Below are 12,797 nucleotides of genomic sequence, written 5' to 3' on the forward strand. Positions count from 1 at the left end.
CTGTTCCTTCACAAGACTACTCTTCATGGTCCAAACACATGCATGTTTGGTTGACTGGTCTCCCTGAACTTGTGTGTGTGTAAGAATTGCAACCTACTTGTATTTGGATGTTGTCCAGTGAAACCCAAACACATAAATCCTGCCTGAACTAGGGGTTGAAAAAGTTGATAAATCAATAGCAGATGTTTGATAGGAATTGCATGCAGAACAGAATGTGAGGGGTGCAAATGTTTAGCTTAAGTATTAATAGGTCTTATTATTAAAGAACTCCCAAGAATCTTCCATTTTCTGCCCATTTATGTAGAATTCATTAAGTAATAAATGACAGTAATAAATCCTGAGTTCTACCAGGATACCTAATCTAGCAGGTTATAACAGGCTATTACACTACAGGTGAGAGGGTAATTCCAGCAACATCTGTAATGATGTTTACATTTCTCAGAAATGACCTAATGTCAACTGCACAGTCCTGCTGTGTTTTACTTTAAGAAAGAAGAGGTTTGCAGGGGACAGAGCCCATAAAGTGACAAAATTAAAAAAGTAACAAAACTTAACAATTTAAAAGGCAAAAAAAAAAAAAAAAAACTGCATCTCAGGTTGCTTCTGGGGTAATTGTCTGTGTTCTGCATCTACTGGTGTAGGGGTTTGTTTTAAAAAAATTCTATCCCATTCAATGAATTAAAATAGCTCTAGGTTGTTCCGTTACTGTGAGATTCTTTTTCATACAGTTAATCTGGTTATGTATTCCTTTTTTGGGGGCAAGAAATTGTATCCAANGAGATTCTTTTTCATACAGTTAATCTGGTTATGTATTCCTTTTTTGGGGGCAAGAAATTGTATCCAACATTTTAACCCCAACCAAAATCCTTCAGGTCTCTTAAACCATTATTGATTTGTTTGACTTTCTAAATGTGCTGTCCTAAGGAATCTATTTTTGTTTAAGATCTTATTTCTTAACTTACGCAAATCATGTTGATTTGTGTCCAATCTAAATGTTGTATGTAAAGATATTATTCTACTTTCACATTTAGTGTCCCATTGAACAAGCTCCACCTTTCAATACTACAGGAAGACAAGAGGAAATTAAAGCCACGTCAGATCTTGTGATCATTCCCTTAAAACTGTTGCACATTGATCCAAACCACATATAATAACATTGTTTTTTTAACCCTAGTTAAACAAATCCAGTACTTATAAGGATATTTTGAGGATGTTCTAATGTTTTCCACTGTGACCACCATAGAAAAGATTGCAGCATTTAAAATCAATCAATGTTTGCAAAAATTTAAATCCTTAGCCTTAGGTGTTAATGGTACTGACACTCAAGACACCCAGCTTCCTTCCAATTGTTTTTTTGAGTTGTCAAGCAATTTATGAAACATTTTCAAAAGTGTTTAAACATATTTAGGCAAATGACTTGGTAATTTCCTACTATCACAGTTTTTTTTTTGGTTTTTACAATCTGTTTTAACATTCTGCAAAACAAAACTGGAATCAGATTTCCCAATAGGAGTCTCACTTTAGAGATGTATGAGTACTTCAAATTTAGATAAAACATTTTCAATGTTTAGTTTTATCTGGTACAGCAGCAGACAAATTATTAAAAAGTTGGTAGTGTGGCGGAGAGTGAGGCATGAATAATGTCAACTGTTACTGCTCCAAATAGATTTTGCTTTTGTATCTGTAGTTCAGCCACAACGAAATGATGACATCAAATACATAGTGTTGGCAACAGCTGAAGGTGAAATGTAGCAAAAAGAACACTGGTAAACTTAATATGGAAAGAGACCACCAACAGCCCAATGACTGGGTTAAAAATCTTTATAGTACCAAGTGTTTGCTGACACCTTCATTTGTTAACAAGCACTGTGCCCAATTTTCTTGAGTTCCTTGTCCAGCATTTTATAGATCTCTATCTGCTTGTATGTTCAGAAGGCCTGACTGAGACACACTGGAGTCATGGACCGCTACTGATTCTGCAGCCTTATTTCACAAAAACTTATATTACCGCATTGTCTATATTCTAGCTGGGACATTGCTACGATTTGGAGTCTGTCTCACTTGCTTCCTAAACAGGAAACACATGGCCCATAATGACGGAACACACGGCCATGTTTTACTTGCCCCCCTTGCCAGGATAAGCATAATCTTTGTATTTTAAGTTTGTCAATGATTACGTAAGGTTCCCATCCAGAAGAAAACCTCCTGATCTGAATAGCTACTGTAACACACTAGGTGTAATCATGGCCGAGATCATAGTATGTCTGCTGACTGCCCTGACCCATCCTAACACAAGGTATCTAAACTTTATGAACCTTTATTAGTTTTTCCAAAAAAGTAAGGTTGGCTATTCATCAAATAATCGTATAAGATGCATGGCTGCAGGAAGTGGGGCAAGCACTCCCTACTGGTGCATGTTTTTAAAAGATTTATTAAAATACTTTGCACTATGGAAGCCAAAAGCAGTCATGTCCCTCCGATACTTTTTTGAAGGTGGTTTTCTCGAGAAAAGGAGATAATATATATTTTTTTCATTATTATTATTCTATTATTATTAATAATTATTATTATTATCATAATTATTATTCTTATCCTCAGGTAACACAGAGTACATGTCAGATTAAATAATACTACTTCAGCGATAGTTTCAAGGTGTTACTTTATTGTATGTCTCGTACCATGTCTGTTGGTTGTGCTGTTCTTTTTACATCTCGTTGCAGGTGATGAAGCAGAATGAAAACGTTTTATCATTATCACCTTTCTATCTCCTATTTCTTTCTTTCATCTTTCACCTTTTTTTCCCTGTTTTTCCTCTTCTGTTCTACTTACATAGCAGTGTCCATATAATCTGTAAAACTCCCTACATAATTATAATAAAGCAATTTATATGCATGAAACAAGCGGAACAATATGGCAATAGCCCTACTGCTCCACTTGTGAAAGTAAAATCTGTTGGGCTCTTTTTGGCATCAAGACAATTATACTTATTGCTATATTGCCAGACAGGACACTGTAAAAAAAAAAAAAAAAAAAGAAAAGGAGATAATTTTTTCTTTATCTAAGCAGACACACAGCCACAGCAGCAGGAGAGGATTATAAATGCAAATAATGGCAGCCTATGTGTAATCCTGTACATAATCCTGTGGTTAACTTTTGGGTAAGCACACAATGTTTTTGCTTTGATGATTTGCTTCCACTTCTGACTCAAAGGCAATTAGACCTGGGCCTCCGGGAAAAGTCTGTTGTCAGGAACAAGTAGGAAATTTGGCACAGAAATGCATTTCGGATTTTTTGGGAAAACCACAACCAGTAAAGAAGAACACTAGTACCGCAACAATGACATTGCAGAGACCCAGAGTGAGGAGACTGTCAGCCTGCTTCTGATGGCAGTTGCACCAGCAGGGCCAGCCCCAGATTCAAATTTCCTTCATAGTGTTGTGTTAATGAAATGCTTTCACGTTCTGTGAAACCAGCTATATATTTATTTCTCTTTATTGTATTTGAATAGGTCTGCAGGCTCATAGGAGATTTTTTATCCAAATAAAAAAACTAAAATTTTCGCAGCACCCCCTGTTGGAAATTACTTCCAACAGCCCAGATAAGACGTGGTAGGCAAAGTCGGGGCTTTCCGAAGAATGGCAGTCGTGAATCGGTAAAACAAGCTAGCTGGCAAATTATAGGAATCCCACCCTCCAACAAGAAAACTTTTTAAAGAAATTTTGTATTACATCTCTGCAGTAGCCTATATAGCTTGCTGTATTATTATGGCACCCAAGGTGTCATTAAGCCCTACACCATTTGCTTAAACAGACAGCAGTCACATGACTGCAAAAGGTCTGTACCCTTTTCTTTTCTTTATTTCCTTGTACAGCTTGTACTGACTCTCAAAATATGTAAACTGAGTCAAACATGTTATATCTAACTCACAAATATTTGGGTAAATGTCCTTTGGTAAGGTGAAGAAAAAAAGCACACTTACTAAAGCCCTTTTGCTGTTGTAAGACAGTTTTCAGGATATTTAACCCCTTTTATTATCAGAGATGGTAAATGTGTTAAGCACCCTCTCATGAGCATATGATGTGATCCAATCTAAGATACCATGCATCTACACAGGGTTAAACAAGGTTAGTTAGGTTAGGCACTGCTTACATCATTATTGATCTTACTTAATTTCCTTCATCCATTTATTTTAATATTTTATTGTATAGAACTGTCTAGGAAGGCTGCTCTTTTAGATATACCTTCTAAAATATGCGTTTCATTTATTAACCATGTGCCTACCACAACTTTTGTGAGACACTTTTGTATAAAGTAGGGCATTAATTCATAAAAAGGTTTATTTTAATTATGGAAATCAAAGGTTTTTGCCCAACTACTATAAACTGCATTGCAGCATTCTATAACCAGCAGTTGTAGTATCCAGGCCAGAGCTGTCAGTCTGGTAAGAATCTGGTTGTTATTCAAAATTGTAAAGCTGACTAAAACATTCACATATCGAAATGACTAAAATGCGACTAAAACTAATAATAGTTTTCGACCAGAAGACAAACACTAAGACTTTATCTAAGATGGCTGTCAAAGACAATACTGAGAGGCTTTGAAAAAGTTGTAAATTGTTGTCTTTTCTACTTCCTCGTAGTTTGGTGTTGTAAGCTTGCGGTTTGTCCTGTACGGAACCATCCACAATGGGGGAAAAGCTGCACAGAGTATAAATGCTCAAGCCGTTGTGACGGGTGGCTCATTTTCCACACAGATTGTGTGTCAAGCATACCTTAACACAACAGGTAGCTTAAAGAAAAACAAGGGAACAAAAAGCCATTTTACAGTAACTCATACAACCATAACAATAAAAAGAAATCTTATCCGAGATTCTATGCGTATACAAGGGATTGAACACACACAGTACCTATACACCTCACTTAACATGATAAAGAACAGTCAAAGATTTTTTTTTATATTTTGTCCTTGTAAACCTGAATGTGTAATTGTGATTACATGTTTCCACCTTGTATGCCGATAATATTTATTTATTTATTTATTTATCCACATATAAAAATGTGTCTGCTTGCAGTGGAAAATAGTATTCAACTATTCACCCCAGTTAAATAAACAGAGATCGTTGGATTTCACTCAGTCGGCACTTTATTTTCTTATCTTTGCAAAGAGAGAACAGTTCATCATACGGCCCTTATGGCACGGTAATCTGCCCTGTTCTGATCTAGACAGTTTTTCTCCCTTACTTATAATGAGAAAAAAGCTGTGAAGGTTGTCAGAGTCAAAAAAAATGACACATACTTTGGTTAAACAATAACCAATGACTGACCTGAATTAACCTTTACCGGCACAATAACAATTCTTGAGAAATAATTTGGCTTGTTATGGGATAAGTAGGTATTCATTGTATGCAAAACACTTCTCACTCAGACGTTTTGTGGCCTTGCAGGTGAAACAGATGGACTGAAAATATTTTTCAATGGATAAATAACATAACTAAATATATGAAACAACAGAAATCTAAATTTTCTGAACAAATTCTATTTTTATAAGTGTATTGTGTAAAAAAAAATTTTTTTTTTAACAGCAGATACAATTCTTTTTCTAAGGTGTTATAGAGATGCAAAGCAAAAATCGACACAATAAAACTCCACAGAAAGCATTCTATATGGAATTTGACATATCTCTGCATATTTAATAAATTATCTGTTGATGCCAAATTTAACAATCGGAAAAGAGAAAATAGGGTTTTGACTGATGGGTGTCCTGTAGTCCTGTAAGCAAACTATATGTGTTGAACGTGGAGACAGCTTCCAGATAGTCAATATTTTCTTTTAGTGAAAAACCAAAAATAATTCTCTACACAATGTTTAAAAATCAGGTTTTCAAACAGAACACCATCCTTCAAAAAATAGTATTCTATTCTTTTCTATTCATTCTATCTATCTCTATTTTCCCATTCTGCAGTATTTATTTGCACGTTTAACTTTATGTTCTCTCTGCTTTTTGTTGTCATAGTAGCTTCACCTGGTCTGTTCCTGTTTGATTAAGACTCAATTTGGGAATGTAATATGAGCAGGGCTGCATTAATCATCACATTTGTTTTATAGATATTGGAGTTTGACCTCATTTTCACTGTAGCCTTTTTTCTATTACCAACATCCTTCATGAACAGCACCTGTCACCCCCCTGCACCAGGAGCATATATATATATATATATATATATATATATATATATATATATATATATATATATATATATATATATCCCCACAGCCTGCACTTTGGGTCCCTGAGCATGACCCTTAACCTCACACTGCTCCCTGGATGCCGCTAAGTGGCAGTCCACTATGGGATAAATACAGAGTTGAATTTTTCCAATGTGAGATCAATAAAGTACATTTTTATTATTATTATTAGACGTCTCTTTTGTGATTCAACACTTGAGCTCGCAGAGCAGAGCTCTGAATGTATTTCAAGAGGAAAGCTCAAACACACTACCTCATATATGACATCATGGAACAATAAAAAAATGAAATTTGACATCATACCAAGAGGAGAATTTTGGTCATGCACAGAGTTGTGATTCAGCACAGAGAACAAGCATTACACCATTGTATAGATGATGACTGAATAAATTGTAAATTGACTGCATTTATAATGCTTTTATAGCAGCATTGCCTAATCAAAACATTTTTATACTAAAATTATTTTTCATCCAATCACGCATAAAATACATAACCTCATCAGAAGACAACTTTCTGTTAAGTGCCATATTGGTTTTCATTTATCCATTTCACACTGACCGAAAAAGCAGTTTAAACCCTGGAAAACAATCAGATTTTAGTGGCAGTGGGAACAGCTCAATGATGCATGTTTACCAAGGTCAAAAGAACTGCGTTAAAATTGCCTCGACTCTGACCAGCATGCTGTGGGAACACCAGACCAACTAATTACGTGACACCATTGAACGCAACATACGGACGTCAACACACCGCGCCAGTCATGTCTGATCTAACAAGCTGAAACAGCTCTGTTTACATCCGAAAAACACGGTGCAGCTCTGATAAGAGAGATTCGAACAGATAATAGAGGTAAGAAATAATGCAAACTTATTATGCTCTGGCTTCCTTTCATGTTGCTCTCCATTGTTTACTTTCCTGATTTTTGTTGCACTGGCGACACTAATAACACTAACCCTTTGTGATGCGTCATCAGACAGGCAGCTGTGGCGAGGCAGAGGCCAAGCAGCTTGCCATCTAGGAGTTAGACCATGCTTTTTTTGCCAATGGGAAGGAAGCCAAAGGACGATTGTTAGCGGGTCGACAGATGTTTGAAAAACATGTGTTAACCCAGTATTTTCAGTAGGAAAGAGGTTTAATGAGACTTTCATGTTAAATAACTACACAAAACCTGTATGACTGTTGTATACTTAAACCAACAATTTTTGCCAAACTTTAGCTAGCCTGTGTCTAACAAAGAAATATACATACTTTTTTAAACTAAATTCTTAGACACCTTGTATGTTTTTTTTTTTTTGTTTTTTTTTTTTATTCCCCAATCTTTATGTTTTGCTATAATCTCACTCTTGCTGAGCAAGTTCAGATAATTTTTCCTGTTTTTCATTATCTCAAATGTCAACAGTTTTGCAAGAACATTTGGAAATACATTTCTGGATAACATTAAATAAAAATTTTTACATAAGTAATTACTTTTAAGGGAAAGAAAAACTTAAAATTCTGTTATTATTATCTAGTATTTTTTGTAGTCCTGCAATAATCCTTCTAATTATAATGCTCTTGATACAACAATTAACGTACTTTAAATAACAATTATTGATGAGGGTAGTTGTTTTTAAAATATTTTCACATTCTGAAAACCTTTAAGTCCATTTATGTGGTGTGCTACTGCAAGATCAGTACTGGCATTGGAGTTTCAGCAGTGTCAAAGTAGGCAAATGCAGGTGATTTGTCTTGTCAAACATTCAAGCATCCTGATTTGGTATTTAAAGTGGAACTTGAGCTTCCAATAGGAAACCAGTTGATTAAGCTTTAGCAGATGACATGTCCCTATTGTTGAGTCGGAAAGAAGAGGTAGGTTCACATCCGTGTTTATTTTTTTCCTAAGGTGGATCAGTGACTGAAGAGGAATCAAACTGCAAAAGTATAAGTCTGAGCCTTTAGGTATATCAGGCATACTATTGGGATAATTTTGCAACTACTGCAACAAAGTTAAATTAGTATGTTTCCAATTATCTTTTATCACCTTCATGTACCTAACAGTGAGATAGCTTTCCCATGTATAAAGCAGATAACATAGTTTCTACTGGACCCACACTTGGATATGCCGCTCCACTCCCTTCTTGTTAAAAGTCACAACAGTTTTTAATTTTTTTTGTTAATTTAAATGTTTGTTATTTCGAGGTTCGGTAGGGACATTACTTTCATATCCAGATACATAAAACCTGAATTAAATCGTGTTTTTTTTTTTTTTTTTTTTGCAGAAATTTAAATGTGTTCATTTACTGTTGCATTCATTTACTCAACTTGTTCCTTCCTGGTATTTACGGAAAAAAATTACACTGAATAAATTTACTGTCCGACAGGTTTAACTGAACTTACCAAGCAGTAACTCTTAAGAAAGAAGTGTCTGCAATGCTTAATGGATAAAAGTTTGGTATTTGATCTGAACAAGTGAAAACTGAACACATTTCTTTCATTCTTTTTACCAAGATGTATAAAAATCGATTAATTTCAATTTATTTTCAATGCAAGCTTTGTTAATGACACAGAAACCTGGTCTACAGTAGGAGTATGAATAAAACTATACAGATAAAAATAAAAACTTACTTCACAACTAATTTTAATTATTAGTTTTTTTAACACATTTAGGCAGGGATGCAAGAGCCTCATTTCAGGTGTAAATCTGACTGAGCTAATCTTGTAAGAGATACGGGTTTATAACATGCAGTTCTGTTGGTTTATGACCCTACAAATACAGTGCCTTACAATAGCTACTCTGGCTCTAACACAAAAATTAATAAACATAATGTGCAATACTGCTGAGGTTAAAACAAAAAAGGCAGAGAGTGAGATTTTTTTTTAATTTTTTTTAAACCACAATGCACAATAATCAAACTATATATATCATATTTCATAAAACATTTTGACTCAAAAGTTATTTCTGTTATATTTCTGCCAGTGGCAGAGCATACACCTGCTTATGATTTCCTTATCAATCTGTATGTGATACTAAACCCACACATTAAAGTTAAACAAAAAAACTGTCCTTCGAGTTACTCAGTTGGTAATAAGCCTACTTCGCTCTCTCTCCTGTGAAATACTATGTTAAAGAAACTGTCCATAAATCCTTTGTCCCTAATTTTACTTTGCCTACCCTGTCTTTGACAGTTCTGTTCACAAAATGTTGTTATCTCTTAGTTTTTTATTCATCTTCCATTGAACAATAATCCAGTATGCTAAACATTTCAGAGAAACTTTCTTACACTGTCTCTGCCACTTCCGTACCTGCCACCATATCCCCGTACCTGCCTCACCCAGAACCGTGTAGCCACTACATATCTCTATGTGGAAGGACTCTATTCAAAAATACGAAGTATAAAAAAAACAAGGGAAAAAAAAAACTTTCACTCTAAGGTTTTGGTGTGTTGTAGAACAATTGATTCAGTTCAGTTAGTAAATTAAATAGGGAAATACAGAGAAGGAAGAAAGTTACAGGTCTGTAATATTTTTGTCTTACCTTCAACAGCAGACAAAGAGGATGGAGACAGCTCAGCGGACAAGCGTAAGATATTGTGAAAATACTCTTTGGTCTTTGGAAAGTTTCACATTACAGACACACCTTTAAGCTTTTTTTTTTTTTTTTTATCACTCTCCACGCCCCAGACTAAGGGGTGGACTTACCTGATGTCCCTGTTTGTCAAAACACCTTTAAATGAAGACTCCAAAATGGAGAATATGTTGCATGGCAAGTTCTGAAATTTTAGGGTCATTTTTTCTCTTTACAGATTGTTTATTTCATATATTCTATTACATAAAGGGTATAAATGGCACCGTGTTTTAACTTAGACATTTTGCATTATTAGACTTAGTGTTGTAATATAGTAGTCAAATGCAGTTTTAACTTTTATCAACGACATTCCGTTTGGCTCTCAGGTTGAAACAAGTTGATTATGCAGAATCCTACACCTGGCAAGCAGCTTTACCAGGAAGAGGGTGGGTACACTGGGGGAGCAAATAAGTCAACAGAGAAGTCATGGCATGTTTAGTGTAGACCTATAGTGCCTTGGGGACAACATGTCAACACCTGTGAGACTTTTACTAGGTACTAATACATACTGCAATGCTACATAAAACAACATTTGCAGAGTTGTGGGACCTGTCTTTATTTCTGTCTATTTCAACCTCTTAAGTCCCAAGGGCCTCTCCTGAAGTTTGTGCTTAAAATTACATACCCATATATAGTTGAGGTTTTTCCAGAAGTTACATCCATCCATCCATTTTCTAACACGCTTATCCCGAGTGGGGTCACAAGGGGTGCTGGTGCCTATCTCCAGCAGCCATCGCAGCCAGCAGTTACATATTATATCAAAAATAATTTTGAAATCAAAATAAAGGTGGCCCTTGGGAGATTCCATCAGATGTGCACACATTAGTTTCAAAAAAGTGAATGAGAAAATAGAAAAACTGGAGGATTTTATTCACGCTCCACATTAAAAATTGCCTGTTTGAGTTGCAAAGGAGATTGAAATCCTTTTTTTATTCTGGCTGGTTCCACTGAAAAAAAAAAAATTAAAATTCTGTGTTTAAAAAAAAGGCAGATTCCAATGAGACTGTTTTTCTTCTATACCACTCTAGCATTCGGAATCATTTTACAATGTTCGATGTAGAGACACAAGGCTTGTGAAAGTTCCGTTTTGGGTGAAAAGCCTTAATTTTCAGATCGCTGAAAATTTTACAGATCACCCCCCAAACACCTGACATCATTTGTAAGTTGGTTTTTATGCTAAATCTAGTCGATCTGTCATAGTCTTGATTTAGTCCAGAAATAGTTGTTGAAAATTGGGCTGTTTTAGTCAAGGCTGATACTCTCCCACCTTAGTCCAATCATAAACTACAATAGTCTATTATTGGACTAGTGTACACCTGGTTCTGTTACTGGCTGGATGTGCTCTCTTCATCCTCTGATGTGGGAGCTGGCTCAGAGCTTGTTTGCCTGGCTGTGTGTTTCTTGGATGGGCCTTTTACGGTTGCTTTTTCTATCTCTGCTTCTGTCTCCTTCAACCCAAGTCGGCCTCGGCAGATGGCCGCTCACACTGAGCTTGGTTCTGCTTGAAGTTTCTTACTGTTAAAAGGCAGTTTTTCCTCTCCACTGTCGCTACAAGCATGCTTAGTGTGAGGGATATCATCGATGTTGATGCAATCAACTGCTTTTCCAAATTTTGAAACAATTGGACTGTATGATCTGGTGAACTGTAAAGTGCCTTGAGATGACGTGTTGTAAATTGGCACTATATAAATAAACTGAATTGAATTGAATAGTTTTCAACTGACTGAAAATTACGGTATTTAATTTTTCAACCAAATGTAGACGCTGTTTGTACGTAAATCATGCCGTCTTTTCAACCCATTTTTGCTAGATGGGCATCTCGAGACCATTCTAGCACTTGCATTGAAGGATTTATTTTATATCATGAATGGTCTGTCAGTAGTATTATCAATATGGATTTCTTTCCATCAGTTCAGAGTATTATGGCGTGCTGCATTTCACTGCCTGAGCATTAGTGGGGCTGTTCTTTGTTGCTTATCACTCCCTGTAGTGCTTTTAAGAGTTGTGGCTGTAATGACCAGAAAACAGGAGGCCCAGAATTCAAACAGATACAAAGAGAGACATTTAAACAGTTTATTGATATATAAAACTGCCGCAGGTCGGGAGGGAGTCACGAGAGTCAGCCACCGGAACTTCTGGAAGGATATTGGACAGATAAGTGACCAGACAGAAACAAAGGGAATTTTTTTTTTTTTTCAATTTAGAATTCTGGTTTACTAACCTTCTCAGAGTTTGGCAACAAACTTTAAAAGTTTTTGAAGAATCTGGTTGGTGTGGATTCCTGAATCTGTCCAGATTGTTTTGGAGAAATCCTTTGTGGACATTTACTCATTGGTCCCGTGGAATGCACAGGGTCATATCTGTGACAGCAGAGACAGGCAGAATGATCAAGGAGACAAACCAGAGTTCCGAATCCAAGAGTCAGTCCAGAGTCAGAGCCTGGTGATCTGAGATTGGACGGGCAGGCAGTCCTGGAATAAACTCACCGATGCCTCATAATTATCTGACCCCAGTGAACGATCTGAGAGCTGCTTATATAGTCAGGTGAATCTGATGGAGATGGCTTAAAAACAGGGTGAAGCTGTCAGCTGTGTTGAATACTAACTCAACTTAGTGGCAAAAATCATGACAGAGACAGGATTTGCATAGGCTGTTCAAAACATTCAAAACTTCCTCCTTTCTATACATATATCTACTTTCTAAATCAAACTGTCTGCTTATGCCTCTGTCTCTAATACGCATACTATGTCTCAACTGTATGTTCTGCTCACCTGTACTGTCCCTGTTTTTCTAAAAATGGAGCCAAGGCGGAAGCTCAACTTAAGAAACTCATTGCTCTCCTACATCCACCTGCGACACAGCCAATCAGCTTTGAACCATGCCTCCACGAAAGCCAGTCGGCATCCAAAGTTCATCTTAAAAAGCCTCCGATCCGCACTTGACTGCTCCTGTGG

At 36.2% G+C, this 12,797-nt stretch overlaps 2 protein-coding genes across 3 annotated transcripts in view; both read right to left on the reverse strand.

The window, feature by feature from the left end:
• The window catches only part of LOC107096914 (alpha-(1,3)-fucosyltransferase 9-like), a 15,101-nt gene extending 5,279 nt beyond the window's left edge, over positions 1 to 9,822 (reverse strand). The window contains exon 1 of the mRNA XM_015393807.1: positions 9,754 to 9,822. The gene's annotated coding sequence lies outside the window, so the exon portion shown is untranslated. The remainder of the gene's footprint in view (positions 1 to 9,753) is intronic.
• Positions 1 to 9,834, reverse strand: part of LOC107096915 (alpha-(1,3)-fucosyltransferase 9-like) — a 34,643-nt gene extending 24,809 nt beyond the window's left edge. Inside the window, exon 1 of one of the 2 annotated variants that reach the window (XM_015393808.1) lies at positions 9,754 to 9,834. The gene's annotated coding sequence lies outside the window, so the exon portion shown is untranslated. The remainder of the gene's footprint in view (positions 1 to 9,753) is intronic. The other variant, XM_015393810.1, reaches the window with a different exon arrangement.
• Positions 9,835 to 12,797: the final 2,963 nt, after the last annotated feature.

This window comes from Cyprinodon variegatus, unplaced genomic scaffold (assembly GCF_000732505.1).
Source record: "Cyprinodon variegatus isolate N-32 unplaced genomic scaffold, C_variegatus-1.0 Scaffold658, whole genome shotgun sequence".
Taxonomy (NCBI): Eukaryota; Metazoa; Chordata; class Actinopteri; order Cyprinodontiformes; family Cyprinodontidae; genus Cyprinodon; species Cyprinodon variegatus.